This window comes from Benincasa hispida, chromosome 1, assembly GCF_027475165.1.
Source record: "Benincasa hispida cultivar pf3 chromosome 1, pf3_genome.v1.1, whole genome shotgun sequence".
NCBI lineage: Eukaryota > Viridiplantae > Streptophyta > Magnoliopsida > Cucurbitales > Cucurbitaceae > Benincasa > Benincasa hispida.
In genome coordinates, this window is record NC_143478.1 from 65,242,463 (window position 1) to 65,254,311 (window position 11,849).

At 30.6% G+C, this 11,849-nt stretch overlaps 1 long non-coding RNA gene across 1 annotated transcript; it reads left to right on the forward strand.

Moving 5' to 3' along the window:
- Window positions 1-2,105: 2,105 nt before the first annotated feature.
- On the forward strand, window positions 2,106-5,276 carry LOC150038638 (uncharacterized). The gene is made up of 2 exons (XR_016524957.1): window positions 2,106-4,961; window positions 5,087-5,276. It is a non-coding gene; the product is annotated as an uncharacterized LOC150038638 (long non-coding RNA).
- The last annotated feature ends 6,573 nt before the right edge of the window (window positions 5,277-11,849 follow it).

The following is an 11,849-nucleotide window of genomic DNA, read 5'->3' on the forward strand; positions in this document are numbered from 1 at the left end:
GTTATAAAAACACATTTATAACTTTTCAAAATGCTATCTTACGTGTTATAAAGGTCAAATATGGTTTGTAAAATGCTATAAAAAGTCAAATATTTCGTAACATATTACTAAATGCTATAAAAAAATATGGATTTTTTATAGCATTTTCCTCATACTTTTAATAGCGTATCATGGCTTTGCAAAAAATGCTATAAAAGATCTATTATAGTATTTTTGTTCAAACCTATCGTATGTCTCTTTTCCTGTAGTGTATGAAAGAAAGTGAGTCTTCACATGCTCATTATGATGCTCATGCTAAATATGTAACGTACATACATCGTAGTAAAGATATACAACAAAGTCATCAAATATTCGAGATCATGGTGATCATGAATACAATATGACTCAACAAAGTCGATCTAGGCATAAAAGATAATCATCTTTTAGTTGTACTTTGTAATTCTAGATGTTTGTACTTTATATTTGAATCATCTCTTATTATAATTGATTCTTCATTATAATCAGTTAACAATTTATTTCATGGAAGAACTAACTAATGGAACTAAGATAGAATAAATAAACTCAAAATAATCAAGAAAAATGACTTGGACATTAAATATAAAGTTTATTTGTAAAAAGGTAGATGATTTTGGACCACATTTGTTAATTTACTTGGCTCCACAACCTTAGAACTTAAAAGTAACATAATCAATAAAATAAAACATTTAAAAAGATTCAAAACACAAATTGACAAAGAAATGCATTGAATTTACCAAACAAAATAGAAATTTCAAATCTAACGCTACCCATTTAAAAAATCATCAAAACCAAAAGCCTGGATTGACAAAAAGAAAAAAAAACATTGAATTTAACAGTAAAATAAAACATTCAACCTTAAAACCCTAACACCCTAACAGTATCACACCTCATTCCAGATTATCCTACTGAATTTAAGACAAGATATGACGACAATAAATCCTGAATGTGCAATGAAATCTACTGTCAAAACTTCCCTTATCTTTAAGCTTAATTTTTTTTCATGAAAAACAACTTCTATCACTCTAAAAAGATGCTTTGATTTATCTAGACTAGATATTAATGGGGCTATAGGGGAAAATCTTTAGTTCCCCTTTTTGCCCTTACAATCTTAATAAATTTTTATTTTGCCCTTAATTGAATAGTTGTAAATTATACAAGGATACATGACTGTTCAAACAGAAATTGTTGTATATTGAATTGACATATCCATTCATATATGGGTGCAATTGAAATCGTATATGTGAACCATTACATCCTATCAATAGAGATGTGCCTAAAAATGATCTTTATATATAAAGAGATCCTTCTATAATTAAAGTTCATTTGATTAAATATTCCTTACGGTTTTTATTTTTTTTTCAAGAAACCATTTTTTCATAGAATCACTCATCAAGTAAGGAATTATCTTACTATGTCATTTATTTATCAAAGTTGTAATTTGCTATTTTGGAGTGCGGTAAGTAAAAAAGTTTTAGATTGTGGAGTATGATGTTGTTTACTTTCTTATTTATGTTTTCTATTTGAACTAATTAAGATGGAATGTTTTGCTCTTCATTATTGCTAATTTTTTATGTATGACAATGTCTCAAAGAAAAACTAAAATAGTTTCAACGTTGGTTATTAGACAAGTTCACATGAAATGATAGTGAAAATTGTAGAGATTGAGATCGATGAATACAATATATGTGTTTAAACATGTCCATGGGCATCACTCTTCTCACAATAAAACTATTGATTTGGTAAGGAATATAATACATAAAGGTATGCTTTTCTACTTTTTATATGTTGATTGAATGTTGAATTACACTCTAATGGTAAAGAAATGTCCCTAAATGTTTATAATAATTTCTCCTATAATGAATGTCCTATTTATTAAATTCTTATTTATTTCTTTTTTTTTTCCCTCTTAGAATCAATCTCTTCTAAAAACACTAAGGGTTTGTTTGGGCCCAAGAATGGAGTGGGTTGGAGTGGGCTATAATAGCCCACTCCATGTTTGAGGCTCCAACAATTTTTAGTTGGAGCTTCAATATTATCTTTAAAATTAACCTTAGGAAATATTATTCCCAACCCCACGTTTTCTGCCATTTCACTATTTGCAACATTTCTTTTCTTTTCCCTTGTCTCTCCTTTCTTGTCCGATCGAATGAATTACTCAGATCAATGATGTTCTTCCTTCTCTCTTTACTTCTCCATCTTCATATCTGGTTTCGGTGCCATCTTTAGATCTGGTTTCGCGTTTCTTCATCTCTGTCAGTTCCATCACTGCCAAAACCATATTTGGATCCTTAGATCTATAAATCTAGCCCTTCATAGATATATAGATCTATATTTATGGCGGTACTCTTCTTGCATGTTTTTCTCTAGACTTTTCACAGATCTATACGTCTACAGATCTAGATCCGTGTCTCTTCCTCTTGCCACTCCAAACGATCTCTCTCTCACCGCTTCAATCCTTTGATTCCCTTTTCTGCTTTATTTGATCTTCTCGCTCTGTTGAAACAGACCTTAATTTGTTTGGTTGAGGGATGATTGTGCTTGGTGGGGGTGGAAGTTATCATTTGGAGAGTGGTAGGATGTGAAGGACGAGTTCTGGAGCTTGGTAGGGGGAGATCGAAGGTAATCTTCTCCTTTTCTCAACCGATGATGAGGTCCTTTTTTTTTTAATTTTAGGTCAAAATTTTGTAAATTATGCTTTATGTCTGCCCACTATTGTCCATTACTTTGTTTCATGTTCATTGTTTTGCTTCAAAATTATGCTTTGAATTTCGTTTCATATTCATTGTTTTGCTATTATTGTCTTTATTTGTTCATTATTTGTCCATTTTCTAAATTATAAAAAAATGGAGAAACATACGTTTTGGGTTGCTGGGTATTCATTGTTTTACTATTATCGTCTCTGTTTGTTAATAATAAACCAATTTATCATGCCATTTATTTGTCACGATTTTAATTTACAACTTTTTATCTTACTTGCATTATATGTGTATTTTAACTTTAATCATTTATGTGTGTGTTTTTAACACTTTTTTAATACATTTTTTTCCAAAACTTTTAAATTTCATGGGTTATTTGAGGAACAGAGAATCTTTGCTTTCCTCTTTTACCCTTAAAATTTTAATAAATTTATATTTTACCCTTCAATCATTACTAATAGGATGTAATTCTTCAAGTTAAGGCATTCTGGAGAAAAAGGGATTGAATAATTGCCACGTTTATGATAGGATCTACTAGCAAGCAACAAAAGTAAACAGAATCAATAATCACTCTAATTACATTTAATTTGAGTTCTAAAACCATACTTTGACAAAAATCAGAAGAGAGTTTCAAGTTTAACATACCTTTGATGAATCTTCCCAATTCCAAGCTGCTTTTCACATGAATTCTACTCCAATTCTTCAGTGAACCACCAAGAGATCTTCTGTACTATTCTCAGCCTTCAATTTGAGTGGTGGAACTCCAAATTGAGTGAATTTGTGAATGAAATTCTGTGGGTTTTAAGAGAGAAAAAGAAAGTTGTAGAGAACCTTTTTTCAGTAACTCAATCACACAAAAAATCAGCAAAATTTGAAATCTTTTTATTTAGCCTTTACATGCAAGCATTATTAAATTCCAGAAATGTCAGCACCAAGTTGCTAAGTTAGTGGGATTTTGTGTGTGATTCTAAGAAGAACACCTCCTACTAGGTGTGTTTTGTGGGATATTCTCACTTAAACCAAATTTTCATTTTTCAATTTCAAATTTTAATCAATTCTAAAATTAACTAAAATTTGATTTAATTAAATCTAAAATACCAAAATTCAATTTCTTAAATTGAATTTGAAATTGAAAATTAATTTTCTTTTTATTTGATTAAACATATTTAATTAATTAAATAATTTAATATCAAATATTAAATTAATCACACACCTAATTTAAACATGGACACTATTTATGTAATTAATATTTAAATCAATATTTAAATATTATAAACTCTCCAATTTCGTTTAATTTCACCAAATTAAACGTTTAATTATATCAAATACAATTATATAAAACTCTAATTTTGAATTAGAACTTATTCAAATTCAAACCTCAATTTCAATTTGAACAATTCAAATTGATATCATTCCAAATTCGACCAATTTATTAATTCAAGGTGTTCATATTTTACGAGTTAGTAGAGGGACCTTTAGATCATGAGCTTCCACGATTTAAGATTAATTGGCTAAAACTCTTTAGACCAAATTAATCAGTATTCGTTAACTATCAAGTCACACTACTATAGCTCAATAGTTGCACTCTCCTCACTGTAGATATATTTGTGTCCACTTGATTTAACTATAATCAGTAAGTTGATCCTTCATAGGTTGTTCGTAATACCGACTGGGTCAATATATTGTTTTACCGCCGATATTACATCTTGCTCCTTAAGTTCCACTGATCCTCTAATGAACAATTGATTTGTGATCCAATAACTAAACTGGATCCCTCTCGGGCCAATGAGAGGGTGGGGCCCCTTGTTCAAAACCTGGATTCAATACTTAAGAGAACAACCTTTCTTCTATCCCTAAATCGAGTAGGTGTAAATTTCTTATTGCACCCTATGTCTCCAGCTATCTACCCAACCTTACCCCTGAAATAGGAGGCTTATTGAGCCGGCACTGTTGAGTCAATCATCACCTATGCAAATTTAATTATAATCTCAAATAAATAGGAGTTCATAGTTAGCTTAGGATTAAGATCGAGTTACCTAGGTCATCAAAGTGAAATAATCAGTCTTAAACAATAAACAACGGTATAAAGTAAGAGTGACTTATTTCTTGGTCCGATCTTACGCAAACTCATTGCATAACACAATCCTTGCAAGTGAATAGTAGAGAAGATCTTCATGGTGGTCTTCTTGTAGATTGAAGCAACTTTACATGGAGTTCAGCTGATTTTTGAAGAGGTTTTCATCAAAGGTATTGTGTTCAGCAAACTCTCTTCTGTAATAGTTATTTTGAAGCATGTTTTCAACTAAAATTAAGTATAATTAGAGTGCTTATTGATTCTAATTTCTTCGTTACATGTTAATTTACTCTAACAGTTTACTACTGGGACATGACTATTTGCATGGACGTGATTACACATCGAATCGGTTCATTCATTCACGTATGAACACAATCCAAATAGTTTGTGTAAAACATCAAAATTTGACGGTGAGAGATGTGCCTAAAATATTGTTTATAAAGATCAATATTCTCATATAATCAAAATCCAATTTATTAAAACACTTATTTCTTTTTTCCTCGAAGAATACCAAAAAAATTTCTTAGGTAATAAACTATCATATTATATCACTCCTTTATCAAATTCAATTGCATTCTATGTATTGTAATTTTAATCATCCATGTGCTCTCTTTTATTCATTTTTATCTCTTTCATTATTTTTCAATTTCATGTCAAATATTTACCATTTGAACTCAACATAAAAATACTCATTCAAATGTTCAATATTACCTTATAAAATTACATTTTAAAATTTGGAAACTACATGCAACACATTTTAAATTTATTCTAAATTAACTTATATAATAAGAAATTTGGATTTTTATACTACTTTTTTTGCTTTTAATTTAAACTATGAGTTTTCACATGCATTGCACGTATTTTTTTAAAACTAATATATATATATATAGGGCAATACTTAGTTGCAACTAAGTCCATGCACCTCCATCTCTTACACATATAAAAAAAAAAAGATTTTTTTAATAATTTTTCTAAAAAAAATACAAAGTGCCACGTGGCAGATTTTAATTGAGACTGCACCCCAAGTTTTTTTCCATACTTATATATATGCACTAAAGAAAAATAAAAGCATGTTCTTCATCTCCCTCTAACAAGGGAATAAAAAATTGCACCATACACAATAATGACTTTCTATACACAATAATGTGTTTTAGTAACTCAGAGAAAATTTTCCTTGGGAAATTGCTATTTTTAATATAAAAAAGATTTCACCTTACAAAACTAATCTCTTTCTTTATAAATTACTTTTTCTAACATTGGAGGCACCACATAATGAAAATACTATTGTGTCCCTCATTTAAGTATTTTCCATTTTATCTTTTCCTATTATAACTTTTCAAATCCAACTTTAATTTTAGATCCTATGGATAAAAAATTTCCTTGAGATTTCTTGTAAGGATTGAAATTTTTTTTTTGGTAAGAAGAAGTTCTTACGTGAAATTTCCCTTAAAATTGAAATTTAGAGAAATTTCATAGATTCCAATTCTTGCGAAAAATTTGTGAGAGTTTTTTTTTTTTTTCTCAACTCAAAATTAAGAATAATGGTAAATAAAAAAATAACAACTAAAAAAACTATCATCTTACAAAAATTTCCATAAATTTAAGTTTAAAATAACTAACTTAAACTTACTTGAAAAATTTGGAATTGGAATTGGTAAAAAAAATTAAACTAAAACTTACTAAAATTAAAATTCATTTTTTTAAAGGTGAAATTGGTTTAACTTAAGTTTAATTAATTAATTTTTAAAAATACATGAAATAAAAAAAAATCAAACCCACAACATTTATTGCGAAATTCAATTTTCCGGTAAGAAACTTACCAGGAAGGAATGTAAAGTTTTTTTTAGATATTAATTATTATTAAAGAAAAAACACAGCATTCCTTACTTATTGGGAAGAAAATCTAGAGTCTTTTTAATATTAATTATTATTTATATTATAATTTAATTTATTAAAAAAATAAATAAATAAAATAAAAAAAGACCCCTCTGTCCAATTTTCTCAGTAAGTGACTTACCGGGAAACTTACTGGAAATTGACTTCCTGGCAAGTCACCGGGAAGAGTACTTTTAATTTTCTTTTTTAATATATATTTCCGGTAAGTCACTTACTGCGAAATTGAACTTCCCAAGAAGTATGCACATTGTTTTTTTTAATATAAAAATATATTAGAAAAGACTAAAACTAATCTTCCCGGTAAGTCACTGGGAAGTTCAATTTCCCGTTAAGTGAGTTACTAGGACATTGGATAGAGGGGTTCTTTTTTTATTTTTTTAAACAAAAATTCTAATATAAATAATAACTAATATTAAGAAAATTTTACATTTTCTTCCCAATAAGTAAGGAATGTTGTGTTTTTTAAATAATAATTAATATTTTTTTAAAAAAAACCTTTACATTTCCTTCTTGGTAAGTTTCTTACCGGAAAAATTGAATTTCACGATAAATAAGTGTGTTTTTTTTAAAAAAAAATTGAACTCATGTTTTTCTAAAATTAATTAATTAAACTTAAGTTAGAACAATTACACTGTTTTTGGGGAAAAAAATTAACTAATTCTAATTCCCGTAAGTTTTGATTTTTTTTTTTTTTTTTTTTTTTTTGTCCAATTTCATTCTAGTAAGTTTAGGTTAGTTGTTCTAAACTTAAATTTACGGAAAATTCTGTAAGTGGATAATTTTTTTTAGTTTTTAATTTTTTATTTACTATTCTTAGTTTTGAGTTGAAAAAATTCTCACAAATTTTCTAAAAAAAATTGGAATTTATGGAACTTTCACAAAATTTCTAATTCTTAAGGGGAATTTTACGTAAGAACTTTCTTTTATAAAAAAATTATCAATCTTTACAAGAAATCCCAACGTTTTTTTTTTTCTCCATATGGTCTAAAATTGAAGTGAGTTTAAAAAATTGTAATAGAAAAAGGTAAAAAATAAAACACTTGAATGAGTGACAAAATGGCATTTTCACCATGGATTCTCATTTAAAATAAATTAAAAAAAAAAGAGAGAGAGAGAGAGTAAGAAAGATGTTAGAAAAGGTAGTTTTTAAATTTTTAAAAAAATGTTAATTTTGTAAGGTAAAAACTTTTTTAGGTTAAAACAGCAATTTCCCTAGTTGTAGTTTCCTTCCCATGCGATGCTTTTCCACCAAACTTTTACAAAAACTTTTGATTTTAAACTACTATTATTTTGAAAAGATTGCAGACCATGTTAGGTGCAGTGCTATTTGTTAGAAATTTATAAAATAAATAATTATTTCTAATTTTACTATGGAAACAGAGTTTAATATTTTAGCTTCAACTAGCGAGGAAACAAGTTTGCTAAAAGATTTATTATATGAAATCTCAATGTGAGAGGAACCAATACATTTTGATAAATTGTGATATCACTATAAGAAAACTCCCATTTGCAAGGCCTTCTTTGCGAGGCCTATTTATGCTTGGGCACGCATGTAGGCTTATCTTAGTTAAACACCACCTGACATGCTAACCCTCAACTCAATGTTTAAGCTGAACTCTTAAGCTCAATTTCATCGCATTGGGGTTTGCGATCACGTAAGCCCTTTCCTCACATATTCCTCCTATACCAGCCTCGGCCATTCTTTCTCAACCGAGAGCCATCTTACTTCTTCCATAGCCTTTCGTATACCACATAGCTATACTTAGTTGTAATGTCCCCTTCTTGGACTTCTGGCCGCATAGTTCAACAAGATTGACTACATAGCGTGACATAACTTCATCGCATGAAATTTTATATTTTCCTTTAAGTGTTAACTCCTCTCTACTTCACCTGAGAGCTTAACATTCCACTCTTAGCATATTTTTATGCCCTCTAAGTACTCGAGAGTATAGTTTACTAACACTTAGAAGATTTTCCCTCATTCAACCTTACATACATATACATTAAGCTTCCCATCTATTTTAACTAATTCAATAATCATACACACACTTACAAAAACTTAAATTCATAATTAATAGGACTTAAACATAATTAACTAGTAAAACAAAGCTAGGGGTTTACATGAGTCATTATTATTATAAGTGAAGGAAATCGAGCATGAGGATTTCCATGAGAAGCGGAAGAGATCGTTCCAAATTCCATTCGAGTTGAACATAAACAATTACAGTACAAGAACGGAAACTAATAGGTTATGCACAAAACGAAATTACAACATGCTAAATGATAGAATCAAGGGATAGAGTATGCATACCTTTGAAGAACCATTCTTCAAACTCCCTCGATCAATCTACAAGCGTCCACAGCATAGCAACACGAACGCAACAATCATGAACCCAACGAACACCTCCAGAAATCAATCAAGTGATACTTGATTCACAAAGTGAGTGAGGACACCACCACAATGGTTACCTTGGTATTCTCGATGTGAAAATACAGGAGTTGTGGGCTATGTATGATCTTGGTTTGAGAAAGAGACTGGAGGACAACAATCGTGTAGACGATCGAGCAATTGGGAGATCGGAAGTTGTCTATCGTATAGGCGATATGTTCGATCGTGTAGTAAATGGCAGCATATCGTATAGACTTAGCCACGCGATCGTTTAGCTACAATCAGCTAATGAACTATCGTATAGTCAAGAATGCACGATCGTTTAGTCTCTGAGAGCTATCGCTTAGTGAAACACTTTCACTTGATGATTTATGCGTGCGTTACTTTCTGAAAGCAGCAACTCTCTCAATTTAGGAAAATATTTTTCCTTTCTATCTCTCGGTTATCATAAAACCACCTATAACCTCCCACTCAATTGGTTATTAGAGAAAAAGATTAAATTATAAAATATTTAATATTATAATAAATAAATATAATAACCAACTTATCATATTATATTCATAGCCTATAGTTTTAATATTTCATCTCATGAAACATATAAACCATAGTTCTTTTTCTATTTTATGGTACTTAATGTAAATCATATTTACATTAATCCTCCACTTGATGTATCTCATACATCACACCAATTATATCGTATATAATTGAATTTTCTCTTGTTAATTTAAACACTTCAAACTAACTCCAAGAACTGATTCTCAACTTGAATCCATTGAGCTACCAAGGGGACCTTATGGACCTGTAGCTTGAAGCTCCAACGGTACGTGAATAATTGACTAAACTCTCTAGTCTTTAGTTATCGGATCCACCGTCCATTAACTGTCGGGCACTCCACTAAAGACCGATAGTTGCACTCTCCTCACTACAGATATATTTCTGTATCTATATCAACCAATCAAAAGTGCGATAACCCTTCACAGATTGCTCATAAGTACAACTAGAACAATTTATCGTTTTGCCACTATAGTTACATCTAACTCTTTAAGTACCACTAATTCCTCTAATGAACTATAAGTCATAGTCCTACTATGACTGGGTCCTCTCTTTCAAAGAGAGGATGTGGTCACTATGTTCAAGACCCAGAATCAGCCCTTAAGGGAGCAATCAATCTACTTACTCCTACTTCGGGGAAGGAGTGAATTTCTTCTTGTGTAACTGATTGTGTAACTGAGTTCCCAGCTCCCCATCAGACAAATCCCTAAAAAGGTAGGCTTGTTAAGTTGGCAATCTGGCCACTCTCACCCATACTAATCAAATGACTGCCCTCAAAGGTAAGAGTTCTCAAAACACTTAGGATTAAGATCATATCACCTGTAGTCATTTAAGTGAGAACTTCTACAAAGTGGACCGTATTCGTAGTGTCACCAGGATAAGGTATCCCTCCTTTATCCTTATATTATAGACTTTTTAGGTTATTACTTAAGGCATGATCCACTTGTATATTTCATATACTTTTTTAAATTTACATACAATAACCACGGATCCTTGTTTATTGGATATGAGTAAATGCAAATAAAATAACTCTTATTTTATTCATAACAATGTGTACAAAGTTTATAAACTCCGGGAGAATTAGGACACTAATCTCAATAATAAGAATATCTTTGATTAATTTTCTCTATACAAGTGCAAGAGTGAAGCCACTCTCTACAAAAAAAAAAAAAACAAAAACAAAAACAAAAACAAAAACAAAAGCAATTCTAAGGTAATAAAATGCTAATCAATCAAACTCATGTTAACACTTTGTTAGGTATCTCGATATCTACACCTGCAATAACTTAACACAGAATATAGAACACAACAAAATCACAAGCCAAGATGAGACGATAAGCATTCAAACTAAAAAATATTCCTAATACAAAGTGTTCTTCCCAGCAATTTGAGAGATTCAAATCTTGCATACAAAATGTCAAAAGATGATCCCAGCATTAACTTAAAAAGCTATACAGGCTGACCATTCCCAAAAAGGTAAATCTTCCCCCTTGATGCCCTTACAACGTCCTTGGCATGTTTAGAGTTTGAATTACCAAATTGCCCCTTCCTACAGTTAGGTTGGACAATTGAGGGCCTCACACACTTGGATAATTATGTGTATATAATGTTCTTTACTTTCTCTTTGCCATTACGGTTTAAGTCATGGACCACTACCAGCATTCATTCGTAAAGATTTCTCGTCACATTTTTTATTTAATTTTTCTTTTTTGTAGATTTAAAGTTAAAAATTTATTAAAACACTAACTTATCTTTTTAAAAAAAAAAAAAAAAAAAAAAACATAGAAACGAAGTGGCTATATATTTATGGTATGAAATTTGTACCCAACATTATTGAACCGAACGAGTCAAAGTGGAAAAGAGGGAAAAAAAAAACACTCAGAACATTACACACTACAACATATACCCTAACAAATAATAAGACAGTGAAATTCATGGGGCGCTTGTCCCAAACAATTTCACAACTCGAGCAAAGTTTTCATACGATGATCCATCTTCTGCCGACGCATTCTCTGCACTCCGTTGAAGTTCCTTAGCCTTTGCTCTAATGGCTTTCCCTTCTTCATCCTCCTCCGCCATTATCTTCCTCACCATTGCTGCAATCTCCTCCCGTCCGATCACTGCCTTTGTCGGTAGCTCCTTTGGTCGGACTGCCACTCGCACCTCCTCCGCCAGCATTGTCGCGTTCAGCCGCTGCTCAGCGTACAACGGCCACACCACCATT